Source organism: Sminthopsis crassicaudata, chromosome 1, assembly GCF_048593235.1.
Source record: "Sminthopsis crassicaudata isolate SCR6 chromosome 1, ASM4859323v1, whole genome shotgun sequence".
In the NCBI taxonomy this organism is placed as follows: domain Eukaryota; kingdom Metazoa; phylum Chordata; class Mammalia; order Dasyuromorphia; family Dasyuridae; genus Sminthopsis; species Sminthopsis crassicaudata.
Window position 1 is genome coordinate 198747132 of NC_133617.1, and position 26329 is coordinate 198773460.

At 32.7% G+C, this 26329-nt stretch overlaps 1 protein-coding gene across 3 annotated transcripts in view; it reads right to left on the minus strand.

The window, feature by feature from the left end:
- The window catches only part of ZNF407 (zinc finger protein 407), a 614546-nt gene that overhangs the window by 176566 nt on the left and 411651 nt on the right, over nucleotides 1-26329 (minus strand). The window lies entirely within an intron of this gene.

Here is a 26329-nt window from a genome sequence, read left to right on the forward strand (position 1 = left end):
GTGGGCCTACTTTCTATTTAGAGCAGCTTCTTAGCCTTCTAATGGGGTAGTTTGAATAGGAGGAATAAAATAAGAGGGTGTCCTCTGGCAGGTTGGGAAGACTCCTTCTTAGACTAATGCTTTTAAATACATAGAACTAATAAGGAAACAAATTCTACTGAAATATGTTTATTAGCATTAAAAAAAATTCTCATATTCCAGGTTAAAAACTCATGTTCTAGACTTTTTTGATATTTCCTAGATACTTAAAAGTGGGCAATATAAAACCTCAAGTACTAATTAAGAAAACAAATAAATTGAATCTGTTGCAACTTGGAGAAAATTGAAACTGTTGCCTTCACTCTGGGGAAAAAAAAATTACTTTTTCAGGTGGGAAAATCATGTGCATTGAATTTAAAAGAATTATTTTAAAATAACAAGAAAACCTGAAAAAACTTTGAAAAGCTGGAATTGTGGAGAACTTCACTGTAATGGAAGTGCTTCTGAATTTGACAAACATTTTCATCTTGAACTTTTATATTAAACATGCAGTTCAAAGACCTAGATTATTTTCTATGGTAGCTTCTAATTAATTATTTTTGTGTGATTACTTTTACATAAGAAAGTAAATTTTGTAGAAAGAAGCTGCATTTATTTAACAATTGTTAGGTTCTTACTAAGTGCTAATGAGATAATGAGATATTATTAGGTTCTTACTAAGTGCTAAATCGATACTTAACAATTCTCTAGTTCCACCCTTTAAGGGGAGTTTTACCCCTTTGAACTCCTGGGGAGGAGCTTACATGTTTAAGAGGAGCAAGTTCATTGGTTGAAGTATTTTTCCCACAAACCCCTGAGTTATTCCATGCCCATTCTCTGGGAGGATAAAAGAAGAAGTTAAGAGTATGGAAAGTGAGTTCTGGATTGGATCAAGGAGAAGACATCCCATGATTCACAAGTGAAGAGGACAGAGAAAAAGATTCACAGAGAAAAGAAACCTCCTCCCAGAGAAGGATTACAACTGAGAGACGATCAGAACTTGACAAACAATGGCTAGTAATGATTATATATATAAAATTCTATATATTTATATGCCCACCTACTATATGAATATACCCAGAAGGGAAAATAAAGATTGTACAACTACCTTATACTGTCTTGTTGGCAAATATGAATTAAAAGAAGGTCAGAAAGATGGGTGTACTAATACACAGTTGGCAGAATTGTGAAATAATACTGAGTTTACCATAAAAAAAGTCCCCATATACTCCAAAATATTGATAACAGCCCTTTTTTGTGATAACTAATAATGAGAAACAAACAAGAAATTCCATCAATTGGGGGAAAACTACACAAATTGTGGTATATGAATGTAAAAGAAATACAAGAAATAATGTTTGTGATGAATACATAGAAGCACGGAAACATTTTTTATGAACTGATATTGAGTAAAATAGAGCCAATAAAACATTAAATACATTAAGCACAACAATGTTAGTGGACTAAATATACTCCCACCCAAAAAAAAAAAAAAAAATCAAAATTAATGTAACAAACTTACTAAAGATCAAGTAGGATTCAAATGAAGAGACATAAGAAGATACCCCCAATTTTTATTGAGGTAGAAGGTCGAAAAGTGTTACACAATAACATATTTGCAGACTTTTTCAATATATTTATCAGTTGTGCTTTTTTTTTTTTTTCCCCTCTCCAAAAAGAACTATGTTATATAGGGTAGCCCTGTGCTAAGGGGAAGGACAAGGCACATGGGGATACTATAGGAATGTAATACAAAATATCAATACAAATGTATATTTTAAAAATATTAATAAAAAAATTTAGATCAATTTCTTGGTTCCCCAAAATAAAAATTTAATATTTTACCAACTGAAGTGATTCTGGACAGTCTTAAAGAATTCTGTTAACTGAAACCTTCCACTTTATTTTCACAATGTATACCATATTAGAGTCATCCCTAAATTCACCATTGTTTACTGACATTGGGGAATAAAAACAAAAAGCTACTACTGTACTTAATTAGTACTGTTTATTGGAACTGTCAATTTTGTTCTACCACCCATATTATTTCCTTGTACAAAATGCTAGGTATTAAAAGTCACCAGAGCCAATCACCTATCAAATGAAGAAAATAAAATTACTAAAATACACACATTTTAAGGTATGGTACATATTTAATTTTAACAAAGAAACAGCACTGTATACTATTATTGAGTGCAGAAGAAACGGATGACTTTGGAAACCAAATAATATCTTATTTTCAAGAAGGATGTACCCTTGACAAAAAATAAGTTGATATCTCTGAGAATCTAAATATAATGTAGACTCTACAATAAAACAGTCAAGACAGGGTTGCTAAAGCAAGAAAGTGGGAGGCCTAAAAAAAGTGTTTTATTATTGTTTTTTAAATGCAGAAGAAAGAGAAATAAGAATTGTAAAACCCATGTTTGCCATGCTCTCGTTGATACTTATAATGTTCCACGTACTTTATTTTAATAAGCAGAGTCCTCAACAGATCAGATATGATGCTTTATATAAAATAATGGCAAATGCTGATGGAGGATCAAAGTGTTAACTGATACCATAATCTCCTATGCTAAGCCTACCTGTATGCTACATAAAATTTCTTGTATATCTGAGATACCACATAACTAGGAAAGAAAAAGCCTAAGAGTAACTTTTTCCTGCCTAAATCATCAAAATGTTGCAAACAATATTTCAGTTTTTGATCACTGAATGGCTAAATGGGACCTACCATGAAGTTCTGAGAGTCTGTCAGAGTATCATGGGATCATAGACACAAACTCTGAAAGATATCTAGTAAAAGCCTCTTCATTTTCCAAATATCATCATCCTTCTCTTTTTGTACCAAACTATTCTCAGTCTACTACAAGGCAAGAGAAGCAATTTTAGTATGATGACCTTAAAATTTTACAAGATCACAAAGTAAGGAGAAATATTTTAAACTTTGTATTAAGCATCATTTCAAAGAAAATGTTTTAATCTCTGTCCTGCCAGGGAAAAAGAGCAGTTATCAAATGTGAAGCCCAGGTTGGCTCCCTGAAGGCCTCAGAATCAGCTGGAGTCAGGATAAACAAAAGTCATTGGTCCCTTGGGGGAGAAGTAAAGGTGATGGACCAAAGGTGATTGCCACACACTCTCCACCAACCTCCCTTCTCCTCTTCCTTCTCTAAAGTGACTCTGGCTTGTCTTACTCCACCCCCTAATCCAGGGGTTCTCAAACTACGCCCCCGGGCTAGATGTGGCCCACTGAGGTCATTTATGCGGCCCATTGGGTTATGGCAAATGGGCTGAGGGGCAGAGACAGAGTGTGAGCTTTTGTTTTTACTACAGTCCAGCCCTTGAGGATCACTGTGGCCTAATCCCTCTTTCGATTATCTGTATACACCAAAAGATTAAGCCAGCATAGAATAGTGAGAAGGGCCATTTTCCCAAGCATATGCTAATAGAGTATTGTCCAATAGGTAATTAGCCTTAAGTGCTTGGTTGTCTGATTCCAGTGCACCTATTCAGAGTTTCAGCCCCTTTACAATCAAACATTTCTGTAACTGCTACTGCCTAAAGGCAGCAAAGTGTCTAGGGATGGGCTTGGCAAAGATTTGAGTTCAAAGCTGTCTTCAGACACTTGTTAGCTATATGATCTTGACCAGTTAATTATTATCTCAATTCTTCAACTGGAAAAACAATCTCCCTAGAGTTATGAAAATCAAATGAGATAATATTGCCTAACCACTCAACACAGCCATGGCACATAGGTATTATGTAAATGTCAGCAAGAAATGATGATGATGATATCAAGCATAGTTGAAGGGAGGGAGAGCTTGATACATAAGAGTTCTGTATGTGAAGTAAAATGGTCTGAGTTCAAATCTTAGATCTACTATCTGCCTCTGTTATCTCTGGCTGTGAATTTCTTCATCTGAAATATGAAAGGGTTATACCAAATTATCTTCTTCTTCTTTTCTTTTTTAAAAAATCTATTTATTGAATGAAATACAAAACAAGAAATAACAGAATAGAAAAAGGAAAGATATAAAGGGAAAAAAAAATAAAACAACAAAAATATTGTCATATATCCAGCAGAACATCAGGAAATATTCAAAATACATAAGAATAAATTTCCATTTGAAGAAAGCATATATAGTAATAGAAAAAATTATATACATGAGTGTATCTTTTCTTTGCTTCCTTGTAGATTATTTTTTTTCTCTACTGTACACTTTTTACTTTATCTTTTTTTCCCCTCTATCATTCCCCACCTCTCTCAAGCAGAATACAGTTAAGTACAGATATATTTATATATGCATATATATGCATATACATAGACACATACGCATATGAATGCATATATACTTATACACCTATGTTCATACCCACAACATATAAATCTATACACATATGTAAACTACATGCATACATACCCACATATACTCTGACATGTTCATTTATCCATATGTAAACATGCAATTAAAACAATATTAAAATGGCTGACAAATAATATAGATTTCTCTCTTGATTGAATCTGTAAGCTTGACTTTGTCTAAAATCAATGATTACTAGCCTTACTTTTTTTTTCTAATAAATTCTACTCTTGATCCTTGTTGTAGTTTTTGTGTATATCTTTTCTTTCTTATCCCTGCTAACTCTTCTACTTTAATTCTGCTTCTTAACTTGCTTTGCTATTACTTACCCTCCCCCTACCAAGGATCCATCCCTTACTTTTTCCACTTACCCTTTCTTTCCTACTTTGTACATTCCCATAAATATAAACACCTTCTCAGATTAATCTGAAAACCCCTCTGTTCCCCACCCTATCCTATGCCATCTTTTTCCTCCCTCTTTATTTCTTTCCCTTTAATCTACTATACATCTTCCAGTAGCCCACCTTATCCTATTCCCTCCCTCTTATTCTTTATAGATTTTGGAGGGTACTATACTCTTCATGGTAATGTTCCCTATTTAACCTATTCCTGAGTACATCTTCAGAATCTGTTCAGCCCTGTTCCCACCCCAATATAGTATATTGGTTCTTCCTCTACACTTCATTTATTTGTATAATTATTATTTTTACCTCTTCATAGACAGTATTACTTTTTTTAGAATCTGAACTTACTCAACTCTGCCCAAATCCTTCTTTTAAGCTACCCAATTACTTATGTCAATCTTACATATATGGTAGATTTCCACACAAAATGCAAAAACTATTTATCCTTGTGAGCTCTTTGGAATTAATCTTGGATACTGGCTCTTATATATTAAATTTTCTATTAAGTTTGGATAGATTGAAACAAAAACCTGAAAATCTGCAAGCTCATTGAATGTCCGTTTTTTTCATTTCATATTATGAATATTTTTGCAGAATATGACAATTTTGGCCATAGGCCTAGTTCTTTTGATTGCTGATATATATATATATATAAAAATGCTAAGACCTTCAGCCTTTTACTGTGGCCGTTGTTAAGTTTTGTACAATTTTAATTGTAATTACAGCATATTTGAATTGGCTTTTTGTTTGTTTTTTTGTTTCATGCAAAATGTTCTCTTTGATCTGGGGGTTTCAAGACTTGGCAATAATATTTCTATATGTTTTCCATAAAGGACCTCTTTGAAATGGTAATTGATGGATTTTTTCTACTTCTACTTTCCTTTCATGTTCTATCTCTCCAGGACAGTTTTCTTGAATTATTTCTTGCATTACTTTGTCAATGTACTTTGTCAATCAGCTTTCTGATAGTTTAATTATTCTGTTTTCTTCTCTTCTTAATCTGTAAATTTATGCAATATTTTACATTCTGTTCTATTTTTTCATTATTTGTATTTTCACTATCTTCACCTTGCCAATTCAAATTTTCAAATAATTATTTTCTTCTTCAATATACTCTTCTTAATTTTCTTGAATAGTTTTGTTGTTGATTTTTAGTTTTTTTCTCAATCTCTCACTTTATTTTTAGTCTTTTTTGGAGTTCTTCTATAAATTCTTTCTGGGTAGGTAGTCATTATACTTTGTGATAGAAGAGGCTTTTTTTGTACTTCACTGTCCTCCTCTGAAGATGAACATTGATCTTCCTTATTCCCATAGTAAGTTTCTGCAGAATAATTAGTATTAAGGACCGTTAAACCCGGGATGGGGGAATGCTGTCCTTAGCTTCATTTCAGCTCTCCCCTCTGACCTGAAACCCTAAACCAAAAACTCCCTGCTCCTGCCAGTGCCCACAGGCAGCAACTCCCTGCCCCACTGCCTCTGCATTACCAATCAGAAGAAGTTCCCCAGTTTTCCCAGACTCAGGTCTCTTGATTCCTCATGCTATTCCTGGGGTAATAATTCCTGTTCTTGGATGATTTCAGAAAGGCCTGGAGAGACTTACATGAACTCATGCTGAGTGAAATGAGTAGCACCAGGAGATCATTGTATACTTCAACAACAGTACTGTATGATGATCAATTCTGATGGACGAGGCCATTTTCAACAATGAGATGAACTAAATCAGTTCCAATAGAGCAGTAATGAACTGAATCAGCTACACCCAGCAAAAGAACTCTAAGAGATGACTATGAACCACTACATAGAATTCCCAATCCATCTATTTTTGTCTGCCTGCACTTTTGATTTCCTTCACAGGCTAATTGTACACTATTTCAAAGTTTGATTCTTCTTGTACAGCAAAACAACTGTTTGGACATTTATACATATATTGTATTTAATTTATACTTTAACATATGTAACAACCTGCCATCTTGGGCGGGAGGGGAAAATTAGAACAAAAGGTTTGGCAATTGTCAATGTTGTAAAATTACCCATGCATATATCTGGTAAATAAAAACTATTAAAAAAAATAATAATTCCTGTTGTTCCTGCTGAGGCTCCAGCCAAACTGAGCTATTCCCAGGGTCCCCCACTTGCTGTTTGTAAGGAGCTAGACTGAAAGTGTTTGAATTTGACATTGTTCCCAGGAGAACCCTGTTCTTCCCCAAGTCTTTTATGTTTTTTACCAGTCTATGTTCACCCTGAGAAACAAATTTGTTCTGTTTGTGGGGGAATCTGGAGAGCTTGATATTTTCTGATTTACTATGCCATCTTCCCAGAATCCTCCCCTATGTTACCATCTGAGGTATCTTCTAGCTCTGTCTATGATCCTATGGTACAATGAAAGGTTAAAAAAGCATAAAGTATTCAGTAAATTTATAAGTGCATAAATCCATTAAGTAGATAGTCATAAACCAATGAGCACTGTTTGTGTTTGGGACTTGAAGGATTGATAGGATTTCAACATGCATAGACAACTAAGCTTTAAGTATGAAGCACACACTAATTCTAAAAGAATAGGCAAAAGGAGTTTAGTGTGGCTAGGGACTAGTCATGACAACTGTATCTTATAATTTTAGGTATTTGTTTTATTTCACTAACTAAATTACAAATTTAAATGGACTAGAGCCTACATCATATATAAATTATTCAACTTTTTTAGGACCTAGAGCATAGCACTCTGTTCCTACTATATGCTTAGGAAAGTTCACTGAATAAATGAAAGCATGCGACTGACATGAAAAAACAGGGTCAATTTTCAATCCCAAACTAATCCATTTAAATTTTTTTTTTTTTAAAAAGAAATGGGTGATCACTCTAAGAATTTGACTGGGCCAAACATGATTATTGTTGTTTGGTATGACAATTCATGTGGTAGCAGTATATAAAACAGTTTAGAGTTATGGAGAAATGGGAAGTGGCAAGAATGATTAAAATTATTATAGTACCGAGAACTAGAGATAATAGGTGATGCCTGAATGAAAGTGAATAGAATAAATGGAAAAGATACTGTAGAGGAAGAACTGAAAGAATCAATCAAATGACTTTTATACTGGATACAATAATGCTTTCAAGGAAGGAAATGAAGAATGTAGGACTCTCTGTACCTATGCTAAATGGCCTATTTAGCTTCTCCCTTGCTGGATCAGTTTTATTGTTGTCTCTAGCAATTTTGTTAACCTCTTAAGATTATTTAGATTGGGATAAGTTTATTAGAATTTTTAGTAAAAATGGTGCCCTGAGACTTATTATTGACAAGTACATTGAATTTGCACATCTATTTACATTATTCAGAAGCCCTTTTTTTTTTCTTCCTTCATTTTTTACTTTTCTTCCTTTTATTGTTCACTCATACATTCATTCATATATTTGGCTTCCTCCTTCTTCTTCAGATATATTTTGGCTACATGTAACTCTCTGTTAAAGCTTTTATTGTAAATGTACCAAACTTTTTTGGACAACCAGAGCCATAGCTAGGAATTTTTGTGTCCAGAGTAATTTTTATGACCCTCTCCATCATCCAGTAGTTTTTTTATTTTAACTAAATATTCTTGCTAAATGGATCTTTTTCTTTATGTTTTTTTTTCTATACTGGTAAACAGTAAACATTCTAAGTTTTTTGTAATACATAGCATAGTAAGGTAAAGGGCTGGTTTTACACTTCCTTAGTAAGAACTCAGGAAATGATGTTATAAGGTTATTTTAGAAAGGCTGCTAAAGAAGAAATTTCTCAGAAAGTAAATGAAAGTGCATTGGGCATAATGGGTCAAGAAAGTTATGGAATAAAATTGAGATGACCTACGTGACAGTGTGTGAGGAAGAAGTTAAATACAGATGTCTTAGAAGCACCATTCAAATGCATATAAATCCATATCCATCTAAGGATATAATAATGTCCCCTCAAATAAGACAAGTTATAAAATAAGATAGTTATAAACAGACTATTACTTCACTTTTTATCATCTCCATTATGATTAATCTTCATTAATTGTTCAATACATAGTATTTGATAAATGTCTCCTGAATTATTTTGTTGAAATAATGAATTCTCTATTCTCAACTTCTTCTCAGAACATAAATTATTGATTTCAGCCTTCTATTTGAAACTTTAACCTCTTTGACTAGAACTTTTAGAGTAAATCTATCCCATATTTTTTTTATTCAAAGGCAAAAATCACTTAGACTTATTTTTTCTATGGGACAGCTGGGTTCTTAGATGGTGTATGTGAAATTAAAAAAGGCATTTTGATAACTATATTTAAAATAAAATTGTTGCTTTGTAGTCCTATATTATTTTATGCATTTAAAAACATTATTCTGAGAAAGGGTCCATAGTCTTCACCAAAGGGTTCATAACACCAAAAAAATCTTAGAAGGTCCTTGATTACCCAGCCTAGTACTTCCCCACCAAATTCTAGTGCTGCCAGGTAAATTCTGCAATTACAAACTCTTCCCACTAGATGGGGCTCATTTAAAGATGAAATGCTAAATTTATAGCTGACCAAAAGGATCATAGATAACAAACAATTAGCATTCCATGGTACTTAAAGGTTTTCACAGAGTCAAGCTAACATTTCCATTTCCTAGAGAGGTTAGCTAATTTACCTTAAATCACAAGGGTAGCAAATGACAGAGGTGGAATTTGAACCCAGGACATGCTATATGTAGCATATTGCCTTTCTTGGGATTTCAGAGATAATTGAAAATTAGTAACCAGTGAATTAAGGCAAGAGAAGTAGGTATTAGTGACCTTTTTAAAAAATTAAGATGCCTTAACCCCTACAAAAACTTCCAAATTAAATAATTTAGAAAAGAATATTATAGAAACATATGTGTGTATATGTATATATATATAATATATATATATATATATATATATATATATATATATATATATATATAGAGAGAGAGAGAGAGAGAGAGAGAGAGAGAGAGAGAGAGAGAGAGAGAGAGAGAGAGAAAGAGAGAAAGAGACAGAAAAAGAGAGAGACAGAGGGAGAGGAGAGGAGAGAAGAGTAGGGGAAGGGAGGGGAGGAGAAAGGAAAGGAGGGAAGGGGAGGGGAGGGGAGGGGAGGGGAGGGGAGGGGAGGGGAGAAGAGAAAGACTTTGGTCAATTACATCCATTGACCTTATGATTCATTCTAATTCTAAAACTACCTGATTTTAAGAATGACAAATAGAAGGGTTATCTTAGGAACACCTTGTTGGCACAGTGGATAGAGGATTGCACCTGGAGTCAAGAAGACTCATCTTCTAGAGTTCAAATCTGGCCTGACACTTACTAGCTGGGTGATCTTAGGCAAGTCACTTGCCCAACTCCATGTATCATAGTTCCTCAAATGTGAAATGAGAAGGAAACAGCAAACCACACCAGTATCTCTGCCAAGAAAACCCCGAATGGATTACAAGTATATAAGTGAAAAAAAGAAAACCAACAACATGGTTATTGTGTTTTTTAGAGATGATGGAGGACATAGAATGTGTGTGGTCTGGTATCCTTGGAAGCAGAAAGATTTGGGTCCAAATTCCATAAAGTACTTGGCAAATTTTAAAGTTCCATATAAGTAATAGTTATTATCTGGGCAAGTCCATTTGAACTAGCAAATCTCTAAAAATCACCTGCAAACTAGATACTGAACTGAACTTAGTAAAAGGAGGTTCTCCAATAGGAGTTTCCTCCCATAATGAAATTAAAAGTCTGGACCACTTTTCTGTCCCCTCATCTAAAATGTGCTGAGGAGACTATTTACTTATTTAAAAATGCTAACTGACTACATATAGGGATGCAACTTGAAGCCCCTCTGCTGTATACTTATTCCATAAATTTTTGAAACATTTCCTAATTTTCATTCATGTCTTGAAAGAGACTATATAACAAGGATTTTATAACCCATATTATAATTTAAGATATACTCTAGAAATGCACTAACCATAAAATGGAGAAATTGACACTTCAGTTTGCATTCAAAGTCTTTTCTTCTTTAATATTTTAATGGTTTTTCTGCTTGGGTATTAACTTAAGAAAACCTTGAATATTAAGATTTTTCACAAGGAAAAATTCAAAAGTGACTATTCATATTACACAAGGATTCCTTTAACTAATGATATCTCCAGTGTGTTTTAAGTATTTGTTTAGAGATTAACTGCTTCACTGAAAGGCTGAGAGAAAAGAAACTTGAAAAGATAAAAGTGTCAGGAAGCATTGCTAGTTAAAGGTAAATTAGAAATGAAGGTAAAACATCTCTCAAATTATAATCCAAATTAATGGGAAAATAAGTTTTAAGTTATAAAAACTGGATGGAAATGCAATTTTTTTCCCAAGGATAAGACTATTTTGATACATAAATGAAGCAACAGCTGCTATTTCTTCATATCTATTGTACAACCTAGCACAATGTCTTAACTGAGAAGACATTCCTGGACTTGTGTACAATTTATTGGTTCTTCTCATGGCACTATTTATTCTTATTCTGTTAAATTCCATCCTATTAATATTACTTTATTTCTTCAAATATGTTGTTGCTGTTGTTGTTTGTCCTTTATTCTAAAAGAGGACCCTGATATCAGGGAGATGAGGCTATGAGATGCAAGTGAATTAGATTTGAGGGAGGGAGGGCTGGATAAGGTCATCTGCCTCACTTTCCCCTCCAGAGCCATAAATGTTCCTTTCAATTCTAAGTGAATATGTCCTACATATATTTAGTATGTAAAGAAGACCATTCATTCAAAATTATATTAACAGAAAATTTGATCAGCATAATCTATTACAACATTCAGAGAAATTGTGAAGACCAAAGAATGCTAAAAATATTGGATGACCCTTACAAACTAGGATTCTGCCTTTTAAAAAATGCCATGTAACCTTCTGAACTTAAAAAACACCTGATGAAATGCAAAATGAACTTCTTATGAGTTATCTGAAATTCTGAATTCTTCTACTAGACTATAAATTTCTTGGCCAAAGGGAAGCTTAACAATCTATCTACTTCCCTTAGTATTCCAATAGATACTCAATGCATTTTTTACAGAATTAAACTGAATCTAGGCTAAGTAGAAATTAATACATTTGCCACTAACTAGAAGGCTAACTTTGGGCAAATAACTTAACTTTTTGGATCCTCAGTTTATCTCACTAACAAAATGAAAATATAGGATTAAGAAATGTTTCTGGTGGTTTTTAGTTGATTTGTTTTAGTTTGATTCATTAGCTCATCCAGGTACATAAGAGGTGATTTATGTAAAAAATAGAATTTAGGCCCATTGATAATAAGTCCAGTGCTCTTTACTCTACAATATTCTGCCTCTCTAGAAAGCTATAAGTGGAAGATTTTTTTTTGCAGTCTTCTCCATCAAAAGTATTACATGATTCTATTTTAGTTTCTTTTTTTTTCCCCCTCTAAGGCAATTGGGGTCAAGTGACTTGCCCAGGGTCACACACTTGTTTGTGACCAGATTTGAACTCAGGTCCTCCTGACTTCAGGGCTAGTGCTCTATCCACTGTGCCACTTAGCTGCCCCAGATGACTTTATTTTAAATAGTAACATCTATTGCTAAAGGTGAAAATTATAACTCAGTTTTATTAGCACATGAAACGAATTGCAAATGCCATACTGAGAATAATATGAGTTGAAGACTAGAAAAGTAAAGTTCTAATATTAGCATATAGAATTCAAGAATTCTTAGACATGGGGGAAATAAATGTCTTTGAATCTAACATTTTATGAAAAAAAAATTGTACTTTTATTACAATCATCCCCTTTAGATTAAAAAACTAAACCACCAATAAACTGGCCTTGGAAGATGGATGACTATGTAACCCTGAACAAGTCAGTTAACCTTTTTTGCCTCAGTTTCCTCAACTTTAAAATGGGAATGATAACAGCATGGTTATTGAGATGACTAAATAGGATAACATTTGTAAAATACTTAGCATAGTGCCAGAAATACAATAGATCCCATATGAATGCTTAAACTTTTCCTCTTTCTCCTTTCTACATTACAAATCTATGAAGCAGGCAAAAAAAAAAAAAAAACCCACAAATTAGTTTTTATTCTGATGTAGCTCTTTGGCGTTTTTTGTAGTGACAGAGGCAAGGTGACACAAAATGAAGTATAGGCTACTAAGAATCTCACTATACTTCAATCATCTCCAAATATCAATGCAGGTATATACTGTTTTAAAAAATAAGTTTCTATTGCTATCTCGTTTTCCCATCTTTTATATCTCCCCACTTCTTCCCAGAGCTAACTCCTATAGTGACTGCCTGACTGGGGTAAAGGAAAATAAAGAACCTAGGATAATCCTGAAATTAGCAACCTAGGAAACTCAAAGAATGGTTGGTGGTATCTTTGATTAAAAATAATAATAATAATAATGATGATGATGATGATAAGTAGGTTTTAATCGATAAGATGGAAATATAAATTCTTTTTTTTTTTAAAGGCTGAGTTTAAAACCTCTCTGGGCCATCCAGTATGAAATGCCCAATAGCCAGCTGGTACTGTGAAATAGGACGGAGTTCAGGGAAGATTAAATACACACAGGAGATTTATACACACAGAGAACTCACTCCATAGGGACAATTATTTTAAACCCATGGGACTTTAATGTGACTACTGGAAGAACATAAAGGTATAAAGGAAAAAGAGAAGATGTCTTAGGGTAGACTCATTGTAAACTACAGAGCTACAACTACAGACTAGGATATGAATGGTGAATCAAAGACCAGGAAGGAAGTATTAATAGGTCAAAAGCAAACCAGAAGAACCAAAAACCAGAAACACACAAAGAGAAGAGAGTATTTAGGAGAGGATAATCAATCATGTAGAACAAAGCAGAACAAGAAGAAGATGAGGACTAAGAAAATAATATTAGATTTGGCAATTAAGAGATTATTACTATTATTACCATTGAAAAATATGGACAGAATAGTTTCAAATAAGTTATAAGGTCAAAAGCTATTTTCTAGGTTACAGAATTACTAAAGAGGAAGAAAAGGCAGAAAATGTCAACTTTTTTCAAAAGGGCTGGCTAAAAAAGAGAGACAAGATAGAGGTTTTGATAGATCTATTAACATTTGTTATATTATTGGGTTAGTTGTTTATTTTTAATGAGGAAAGTTGTACATGTTTAAAGCCAGAAAGGAAAGGAGATATGAAGATAATTCAAAGTAGTAAGATGATTGTTTATTTACTGAGAGGATTTAAGTTGCTGATCTTATTACTCCTAGGTTCTTTCCACCTTTGCCAGCAATTTCTAGTGAAAAATGGAGCTCAGCCTGAAGTAATTTATGTTTTTAGGTTTATCCTATCTTAAGCTAAATCCTCTATGTATGCACTTTATCTCATCATTTTACACTAGAATTTAAATTTGAATATGTTTATTACAAATTGGGATTATTTTACTCTTTGTCCTGATATTCCTGGTATCTAGAATATTGTTTGGCACATACTAGAAGTTCGTTTAAAAAAAAAAAAAAATTGTGGATCAATTGAAATCCAGAGTATTCAAGGAGTTACCCAAAGGGCAATGGAAAGGCATATGAGTTGGCAGCAATATGTTACAAATAAAGAGATAACCAAAAGAAGTAGCATATAAAATGTCATCAAAGAGATATATTGAATAACATATCTTTGATGACAAGAAAACACTTGAAAAATACTTATTCTATCTCTGCATCAGGGGAAAAAAAGTAGACTCAAAATATGGCAAAAGCATGAAGTTTATACTCCACTGGTATATAAATAGTTTCAGAAGATAGGGATAGTCAAAGATTTTCTAAAAAACAAGGACAAGAGTTGTCTACTATAAGAGAATGGAGATGAGTTGTGATCTAATTTTTTAAGAGAGTGCCCTGATTGATACATTCATCTGTTTTGAAGTATTACTTAAACCATAATGCCTTTACACAAGCAAAAATAGTTTTGCTAATATCAGCTCCTATTCTATAAATTCCACTCATTTTAGGGGGACTGGTATTCCTATATATATGTATATTAATTTTCTAGGAAATGAGTAAGAAACCATTCTAAAGATTTCAGTAGTGTTGTATATTATGGAACTGCACCTACTTCCCTAATTACTTTCAATTATTTCAATAAAATGAATTTTAATTAGCAATAAACTATACACAAAGTAAGATAAATTCTGAAATATTAGATTTAATTGCTTTACATATCCTATATACACAGTAAGGAAGGTGAGAAAACACTGCTTGGAACATCAAAAAAAATCATCTTCATTATAAAGGATTATTTTTGAAATTATGAAAAATCCATAGCAGAAATGAAATAATATTCATTGTTTCCCTACATTATACTTCAAACTGTTTATGATGTTTAAATCTGATTTTATACTATCTAATGTGGACTTTTAATGTTGACAAATTATTTGAAGGATTTTCACATGTTGAACTTGAAGTCAATGAAAACAACACAGAATATATTTTAACAATTGTAAGAAAATGTTATTTTGTGATGCAAATATGGGAATGTAAGAAATATGATTATTCAGGAAAAGAATCTACAACCATCATTAGAAACGCAATTTTTTAACTAATGAAAAAAGAAGTAGTTTGGTAAGGTCTATAACAAAGGGAATACAAATAGAATGCTGTCTTACTTCAAGCTAAAAGCTATGTCTGCAAATGATAGACAAAGGCAAGAAATGAAACAAAAGATACTCAAGTATAAATCAAAAAAGTAAAAAAAAAAAAGATTATCAAATGTGTATGCATATTATTCTTGGATGCTAGCCATACATATGGAGAAAAATGGCTCTTTGCCAAAATCATGAATATGTCACAAAACATTCAAGTCACATAAAACAAATTCTTAAAACTTCTATTTATATGTCACATAATCATTAGTTTCATGCAACATAATGAATTTCCTAGGAAACAAAATTCTTACAGCTATTATATTTATTATACATGGGAATGTCATGGTTATTAAGAGTTTTCTATAATACTTTATTCCCATTAATGCAAATGTAGAAAAACATCAAGTTTTGTCCTTACTTAAAAGCAGAACACAAAGAAATGGTAGATTTTTTTATCATCCTTGGTAAGAGATAAAACAAGTTTAAACAAAGTTAGGCAAGACATCCAACTAAGTAAGCAAAGTCATTCTAAGAGCACTAAAGTACAAAATGGAAAGAAGGCAACAAAGAAAAGATAAAGTGGAAATGATCTGAAAAATTATTATAAGTAGATTTCTCTATGAAAGACAGTGGAATTACCACATTTGCACCACACCAGTCCTAAATAAGTTTATAGGGAAGGTTAAAAAATGACACCAAAGGGAACAAAAATGGGAAAAACAGAGAGAATGGAACAAGTAAATGTAGCAGTTCTGGGATAAATGTATAAAATTGTGAGGATATTGAAAAATGTAATGACAAATTATCCAAAAAAAAAGGTAAGATATTGAGGTGGGGAAAAGGAAGGGAATCTTAGATCAAAATTACACTGAATAAAGGTGACAGATAACACCAATAGCTAATGATTAATATGCCCACTCTGCTTTGCAAATTTGTTTAATAAAATTATTTTTTCACTCAATAGAAGTATGCCTTCTCTATCACTAACATCATTCCTATCCTGAATGAAAGAGAAAAAGTAAACTACTGTTAAAAAAAAAAAACAAACAAAAACAAAAAACTGTTTGGCAAAACAAATTCCTGCACTGACAACAAGAAAAAAATAAAATAAAGTAACTCAAAAAAAAAAAAAAAAAGTATTTCACTACTCTGTCAGGGAGTGACACAGGAATGAAAGAAATACAGTTATGAAGGAAAGGAACATATAATCATGAGTCCTCTGGTGTCATGGTGTAAAGTTCTGTTGATTCCACAGACTGCCAATCGCTCTCTGGGAGGAGATCTGCTGTCTCAACTCAATCTCTAGGCCACCAACTCTGACCTAGAGCAGAGACTCTTCTTCCTCCAGAGAGCTGCCCCAGGTTTGGCCCAGAGAAGACTCTCTCCTTGCTTAATGTTGCTTCTTTTATCCTCCCAGAGAATGGGCGTGGGATAACGCAAGGGCTTCTGGGAAAAAATACTTCAACCAATGAGCTTGCTCCTCCTAAGCATATAAGCTCCTCCCCAAAAGTTCAAAGGGGTAAAACTCTCCTAAAGGCCAGAACTAGAGAATTGTTAAGTACCGACTTAGCACTTAATAAGAACCTAATATCTCATTATCTCATTAGCACTTAGTAAGAACCTAACATCATGGCTAGTCACTGTTTGCTCAGAGGAGTTCCTATGTCTTTTATAATTGTTTGTCTTTACAATCTTGACATTATATAAACTACTACCCTCGTAATGCTCACAATATTTGACTTCTGTTCATACAAGTCTTCCTAGGTTTCTCTGGGAAAGATTTCTAATAGCACTACATAACTGTATCATATGTACATATCATAACATGTTCATTCATGCTCCAATTGATGTACTACCTCCCTCAGTTTTTAAGTACTTTATTACCCCAAAAAAGTGGTGAACAAGTTAAATTGGCCAAATAAGAAAGGAGATATAGAGACTATATATATATATATATATATATATATATATTAGAGAGAGAGAGAATATGGGAGGGGGAATCCTTAGCAATTAGAATTAAGCAAGTGGAAGCTAATAACTTTATGAAAAATCAAGAAACAATAAAAACAAAATGAAAGAATGAAAAAATGGAAAACAATGTAAAATATCTCAGTGGGAAAACAACTGACCTGTAAAAAATATTGGATTACCTGAGGGTCGTGATCAAAAAAAGAACCTGGACATCATCTTTCAAGAAATTATCAAGGAAACCTGTCCTGATATTATAAAGCCAGAGAATAAAAACTGAAAGAATCTACCAATCACTTCCTAAAAGACATCCCAAGACAAAGACACCCAGGAATATTACAAACAAATTCCAGAAGTCCCACATCAAAAAGAAAATATCGCAAACATCTAGATAGAACCAATTCAAGTGTGGTGAAGTCATAGTCTGATGATAACAAGAAATTTAGTAGTTTCCACACTGGAGGACTGGAAGACTTGGAATATTATATTCCACAGAGCAAAGAAGCTGGAATTACAATCAAGAATCATCAACCCAGCAAAACAGAATATAAACATTTAGGGAAAAGGTGAACATTCAATGAAATAGAGGACTTTCAAGCATTATTGATGAAAAAACCAGAGCTAAATAAGAAAAGACTTTTAAATACAGGAATCAAAGAAGCATAAGAGGATAATCAGGAAAGTGAAATTCAAAGGGGAATTCACATTCCTATATGAGAGGATAATACATGTTTCAGAATATTCTCATTTTTAGGGCTCTTAGAAGGAGTATATATAGACAGAGTGCAAAGGCATTAGATTAATATGGGGAATAGTATCTAAAAAATAAAATTAAGTGGTGAGAAAGAAATGTGCCAAATGAAAGGAAAAGGGAGAGGTGGAATAGTGTAAACTATCTGCCATAAACAAGGTAATAAAAAGTTTTTACAATGGAGAGAAGGAGGGAAAAGGGAGAAGGGAGAGAGAGGGAGTGAACTTTCATCAAAATTGGCTCAAAATGGAAATAACATGCCAACTCATTATGGGTATAGAAATCTATCTTACCCTGAAAAAGGAGAAGGAGATGAAAAAGGAGTAGGGAGAGAGAAGAGAGAGTATATTGGGGCAGGGAGTGGTAATAAAATAAATATGGGAAATTCAATTAGCAATAGTAATTGTGAAAAGACTTTTGAAGCAAATTTCTTTGATGAAGGCCTCATTTCTCAAAAGTGTAGAGAATGGAGTCAAATTTATTAAAAAAAAAAAAAAAAAAAAAACAATAGCCATGATAAAAAGATATTTTTTTCAGATGAAGTAATCAAGTTATTTATGGCTATATTAAAAAAAAAAAAAAAAAAAAACCACTCTGACACACTACTGATTAGAGAAATGCAAATTAAAACAATTCTGAGGTACTGTCTCATTCGTATTAGACTGGTTAATGGGCCAGAAAGGGAAAATGACAAATATTGGAAGGGATGAGGGAAAAAATGAGACATTAATACATTGTTGATGGAATTGTAAACTGATTCAGCCATTCTGCAGAGCAATTTGGAACTGAGCCCAAAGGACTATTAAATCATGCCTACCTTTTAACTTCACAATACCACTATTAGGCATATATCACAAAAGAGATTTTTTTAAAAAGGAAATATGTACTTATATGTACAAAAAATATTTATACTAGCTTTTTTCTGAGGGCAAAGAACTGGAAATTGAAGGATGTTAAGCCACTGGGGAATGGCTGAATAAACTGTGGTATGTGATCGTGATGGAATATTATTGTTTTAGAAGAAATGATGAACAGGATGTTCTCAGAAAAACCTGGAAAGACTTTCATGAGCTCATGCAAAGTGAAATGTACAGAGTAATAGCAGTATTGTGGGATGATCAGCTGTGAATGATTCTGCTATTTTTAGCAATACAATGATCCAGGATTACTCTGAAGGAGTTATGATGAAATATGCTATGCACAGCCAGAGAAAGAACTTGACTGAATCTGAATACAAAATGAAGGATACTTTAAAAAAAACAAACAAACCTTGAGGTTTTTTGTTTTTTTTCTCCTTACTGGGGGAAGGTTTTTTTTTTTTCCACACCATGATTTTTACATGAATGTTTTACATAATTTCACATGTGCCTTCTCCATGAGAGGTAGGGATAAAGGAGGGAAGAAAATCTGTGACTCAAAGTTTTCAAATGTTAAAAACTATTTTACATGAAATTGGAGAAAAAATAAGAGAGATCAAGAAAAGCAAACAAAAAAATGACAAATAGGATGATTTCAGAACAGCCTGGAAAGACTCATATGAATTGATACAAAGTAAAGTGAGCAGAACCAGGAGAATATTTTATACAGTAATAACATTTTACAATAAACAATTATTAATGTCTTAGCTATTTTCGTGAATACAATAATCCAAGACATTTCCAAAGGACTCATAAAGAAAAATAACTTCCACGTCCAGAAAAATAACTAAATTGTCTAAATACAGACAAAAGCACACTATTTTCTCTTTCTTTCTCAGTCTTCTTGCACAAACTGAGTAACTGTTTAACATGACTGCACATGTATAATATACATTAGCTTATTCATTATCTTAGAGAAGGGTGAGGGAAGGGAAGAAGCAATAATATTTTGAACTCAAAACTTTAAAAAAAAAAAAAGGGGGGGGCAGCTGGTGACGCAGTGGATAGGGCATCAGCCTTGAATTCAAGAGGACTGGAGTTCAAATCTGGTTTCAGACACTTAATACTTCCTAGCTGTGTGACCCTGGGCAAGTCACTTAACCCCAGCCTCAGGAAAAAAAAAAGAAAAAAAAACCTTAAAAAAACAAACAAACATTAGCAATTGTTTTCATTATGTAAGAGGGGAAAATTAATTTTTAAAAAAAATTGTCAAAGCATAAAACCATCTGTCTAATTATATATGCCTTTTGCATATACAGTTTTAAAAAGAATACATATGTAATCTAATATTATAACATAAAAAGTTTTTCTTTAATCTTTTCTTTATTCACTCATATTAAACTTTTTAGGTATCAGCTCACTCCTGTGCTTATACTTCAAAGTTTATGCAGCTTTTATCTTTTTTGTTGGGAATACTTGCAAGATTTCTATTTCATGGAAGGTCCTCCATAAGATTATATTCTGTTGTGCTGGACAACTTATTCTTTGTTATATGCCTATGTTCTTTACCTTCTATAATATAGATCCTTTCCAATCCTTTTCAAGGGTGTCTCCTATAACACGTGTGATCCTGATTGTGGTTCTACAAGATTTGAATTCTTTCTTTCTGAATGCTTACAGTAATTTTTCTTTTACTTGAAAGCTCTGGAATTTTACTATGAGTTTTCACACTGGGATTTCTCTTAGGAGATTAATGTGGATTCTTTCGAATTCTTTTATAATTAACAGAAATATGATATATAGGCTTGATTTCTGGGTCATGGCTTTCAATGATTCTTAAATGATCTGTTTTAGATGTTTTCTAGATCACTTGCTTTTCCTATAAAATATGTTTTCTTCTATTTTTATAGGTTTTTGCTTTTATTTTAACATTTGTTTTATTCTAATTTTCACAAAATTTGTTGCACGGACAAGATTTTGTATTTCTTGTCAATCTGGTAATTTCCTTTCCAATTCTTCCTTTCATAGTTTTCATATTCTACTTTTTCTCTAGCTCTCAATTTCCATTTATAAAAATACATTTTTAACTTATTTGCTAAATCTTGCTTCAACTTTAGTAGGACCTGTAGTTAGAAGTTGTGTTTAATATGTGCTTTTGAGATTGTTTTGTTTTGTTTTGTTTTTTGGAATCTCAATAATTATTTTGAGTCATTCTCTCCTTTGGGAGTTGTGTTTTTGAGCATACCTCTCAGCCAATAGCTTTTTCTGGTGTCAATTTTTTTTTTTTTTTTTGGTTTGGTTATTCTCCCAGCTTTCTACTATCTACAGTATTTACGTCAGGGCCATGACTTTTATAGATTTGGGGTGGGGAGTAAGGGATAAATATCCAGATTGGTCCTACTATTGCTTTCTTAGTGTGCTGTGCATTATATAACTAAAATAAGGGAAGCTCAGTCCGAGGACCCTCAAGCTTTCAATGTTTCAAAAATAGTATGATTGTTGTCCTTCTTCTCTGAGTTCTATGTGTTGTGAAATGAATTTGGGTCTGAGCATTATAGCTGTGGACTCACCCCAATTGGATTTTTAGTAGACTGCTCTTGAATTCTATAACTACCAGTCAGATGCAAAGTTCTACTGGCTTGTGAGGTCCAAGCCACAAAGCAGCTAACTTATGATTTTTATCTTTGCTCAATACCCTGAGTTTAGGATCCTTAGCTATTTCTTTCTCTGGAATGTTATTTCTTAGCATAGGTCCTCACCACAGTCAGGCTTAGACCTGTGACATGGGACTACATGACAAGCATCCAATCTTCCAGTTTGTACTTATTTGGATATCCTGCAAGAGGGCAGGTAGGTCCCTTTGTCCAGGATTTGGAATCTCTTATGCTCTTGATTCATATACTTTCCTTGCTCTGGTATGCTCTGTATGGCCATTCCTTGCTAGACATCTATCCTGTGTCCTATACAAAAATTTTATGAGAATCATCAATACATAAATTGAAGGCACACTAGATAATTTTATTAGTGTAGAGAAAGCAAGATTTCATGAGCAATATTCAAAAATGGATCACTTCCTTACAATTTTATAATTGATATACATGAAAGAAATGGGGAACATCAGATTAAGATGTATTTACAATTTATGGATTATGAAAAAGCATTTACCACTTTATAAGCTTTTTTGACAAGATGTTTCCTATTTATACATTAAAATTATTCACTATTTCTTGAAATATATAAAACAGAAAATATCCCTATTAAGTCACCTTCTGATTATAAATATCAGGCAAAGCATAAAATAAGATGAATATTAGTTATACATATGTGTCACTTTGTTGGAGAAAATCAAATATAGAACTAAAATTGAAGTGAGAATACTTGCAGATGCTGAGATCCTCTATATACTCCTCTTTTTACATGACATTGTTCTTACTGAGTCACTTCCAGGAACAGAAAAGGGAAGAGGAAAGAAAGTAGGAAGGGAGAGGGGGAAGAGAGGGAAAAGAAAGGGGAGAAAGAGGAGGAGGGAAATAGGAAGGAAGAGGATCTGAGAAGGGAGAGAGGAGAAGGGAAGGGGAGGGAGGGCAAAAGAGGCTGAGACAGAGACAGAAAAATGTGGTTACAAATTTACATAAGAATTAATGTTGCTAAGTTTAGAAAGCAAGAGGGTAAAGTATAATATCCTAGGTAACTAAAGTCCTAAGGAATATATACACAGCATTGAAAGCTCAAGCCCTCAGAGAGTGAGAAAATGAGTATGTACATGCATATGAGTGTGATGTGTTCAAACACTTGGCTTATAAAAGCAGACAAACAGATATTCTTTGCAATAAAGTTCTGTCTCTGCCCGTGTGCTGAATCTGCAGGACAATATTTGAAGCCTTACTAGTTTTGGAGAATCTGCCAAATTTTGTTCTCAATTAGTAGCTTTTGAGAACTCTGGGAGACCCTAATGTCACAATGAAATACTGGAGCACATCTTTTAATACAGGAATAAAATACTAAGTACCTTATCTAACAATATAAATATGCTGAAATAAAATGAATTAAGTATAAATAGTAAACAAAGGGTACACCCAAAGCCTTAGTGCAGTACTGAGCAATACTGCACAGACTTTGGATATACTCTTTATATTTAAAATCGCTAGGCTTTCAGACAATTATAAATTCAAACAGTCAATGAAATAACTACACATGATTATTTGTAAAAAAAAAAAAAAATTGCAGCATATGTATGTGAATGAAAATAGTTCTACTTCTAGAGAATTTTTTCTAAAGATTTATCTCATAAATACATAAAGACATAAGTAAAAATTTTGTTATTTCTTTTAAAATTGGGAATAGAGATGTTTGAGAAATCTAAGATGCTTACTCAATAAATGTTGTATTTTAAGTATTTCAAAACATGAATTTTAACAAAGACATTTGCAACTCCTCCTTGACTTAAATTGCATGTCACCATATGTGCAAACATGATCTATGAAGTACTATATCTTAAGCGTGTTTTACAGAAGTAAATAGGGTAATCCTTCCAGGCAACTTAGTCATCATTTTGTGTTTTACAAAGAGAAAATAATCTACAAACCATTTGGGATTAATCCTGATGACAATAAAATTGATGCACATTAAAGCTTTTTTCCATTTCTCACTTACAGTTTTGTAAATGTGTAAAGATCTATGGGCTGTGTCACATGCATAGAAGACACATATCATGAACTGCTTAAAAAAAAACAAAACCTGATTTTATAAACTACAAATTGTTAAATGTGTGAGAAATTGATAAATTATTGCTTTTGAGCCATTGTTCTTGAACAGATTTTGCTATATATAATGTCCAAATTGTGTTGTTGACCAAATATTCACAATCAATGTTTTACTGTGCAGACTAACATTTAATTGTTACAAACTGGGACTAATTGCTGCCAGAGTGCCAGCATATCTATGATATATATGGAATGCTTGTAAATATCGAAAGGCTAGTTTGAAATCCAAACAAGAGAGACAGAGTATTCAACTCTTCATAGAGCACTCAAGTACAAGAACTTTTAGAATATAAAGGATATAAGCTACTTTATTAATTTTTGTACTATCATAGTAAGAAGAAGCCGCTAACATTTAATTGTTACAAACTGGGACTAATTGCTGCCAGAGTGCCAGCATATCTATGATATATATGGAATGCTTGTAAATATCGAAAGGCTAGTTTGAAATCCAAACAAGAGAGACAGAGTATTCAACTCTTCATAGAGCACTCAAGTACAAGAACTTTTAGAATATAAAGGATATAAGCTACTTTATTAATTTTTGTACTATCATAGTAAGAAGAAGCCAACTTTCCTTGTGCTTTGAAGACTTATTTTCAAGGTGCATATATTTTATCTCAACTACATAAAATTGTAAACATGAATTAACTTTATAATAATTTTATTTCCTCAGCTTACTAGATTATTACAATTCTCCAGTGATTTTCTATTTATACTAAAATCTCTTTTCTTGCCAAGCATTCTCCCATATACCCTACAGTCTTTCAAAGAAAATCTAAATGATTTACTTGTGTTTGTTTTACTGATGTTTTTTATTGATCTTGCCATCTATCTATTTCTTTCACTCGAATGCAATAAATCTTGGAGGTGCTACTGCCTTGAAAAGGTATGGTAATCCATTAATGATGTTCATTAAGGAATGGCTGTATAACAAGTGACCTGATAGACATTACAGAGGGGACTTATGCTTTTAGTAAGGCATCTATGAGATCTTTTTATCCTCTGGTCTTTTATGTTTTCCTTTCAGCTCATTCTCTTTTCTTACTTTCTTCCATATATATACACATATACAGAGAGAGAGAGAGAGAGAGAGAGAGAGAGAGAGAGAGATGTCTATATGCAAAGTGACCTTGATACATTGATTATGAAATATAATAACTATTCTAAAGCCAGCTTCTTTTCTTACTCCATTCTTTAGAAAAAAACATTTAACTGAGAAATAAAAGTAAAATGATAAAGCTCTTTTATAATAGCAATCAACAAAAAAGTATGGAAGACAAACTAGTTCTTTAGAATACAATGTGCAAAGGATAATGAGGATTACTACAAATCACCATGCATAATTGGGAGATTGGGCTTAATGATTCATATTGAGGGATAAATTAGTAGGGCAAACTCAATGGGCATGTTTCAATTGAATTTCTGTCTTCATTTTAAATCAGAAAATAAAACAATTTTAAAATTCTAAGCTTTGGTAAAAACAACCTTTTATAGCTATTCAATAGATATGAAGTAAAATCAACACTTATTATGCCTAACTTTTTAACTTTTCAGTTGAATACATGAAGTCCATGGAAACTTTAAGAACTAAATTAAGAATAAACAAAGAGGGGCAGCTAGGTGGCGCAGTGGATAGAGCACCAGCCCTGAATTCAGGAGGACCTGACCTCAAATCTGATCTCAGACACTTAACACTTCCTAGCTGTGTGACCCTGGGCAAGTCACTTAACCCCAGCCTCAGGGAAAAATAAAAAATAAAAAAAAATAAAAAAAAAAAACAAAGCAAAGATTTCATGACTAAAATAAAGCTACTTTATTTATTTTACATGTTACTAGACAAATGAACAATTTTTAAAAATGGACTTAATTGTACTGAATATATGAAGTCTATGGAAACTTTAAGAACTAAATTAAGATCAACAATGATTTCATGACTAAAATAAAGCTACTTTATTTATTTACATCTTAGTAGATAAATGAGCAATTTTTAAAAATGGACTTAATTCTACTTTTTGATTCCATGTCCTTCCCTGACCTAAAGTGGTTGACTGCTCATGGAAGAAATATTTGTCCTTCTTCTAGTCTGCTGAGTATCTGATATGTTAATAACCAGCTGCATAGTCCCATTATTTCATTTCTATGCATTTTGTTGTATATTGTGTTTTCATATCTCTATAGATGCATACATATCATATAGATATATAGATAGAAACATTTAGCAAAAAAATAATAATTAACAATCAAACTAACCACATGGAAGAGAAGTACGATAAAGGAGTCTTCAAATTAAGCTAAGTGTGTGAGACACTATGCATCATGCTTCTGGAAATAATCAAACACAGCAGAAAAGTTGAATGGTGGCAATCCCATTTGCAAAGAACAAGAATGTATTAAGAAGTGATACAAACAAAAACAAATAAAAGATAATTGTTACTGAACAAGAACCAGTTATCCAAGACTCAGAACATTTCTGCTATTCCATTTTCAGAACCTGCTTTAGATATGAGTAAACCACATATAGAAATGATATCTATGAAATGGAAAAATAAACGTAAATTTTTAAAGATG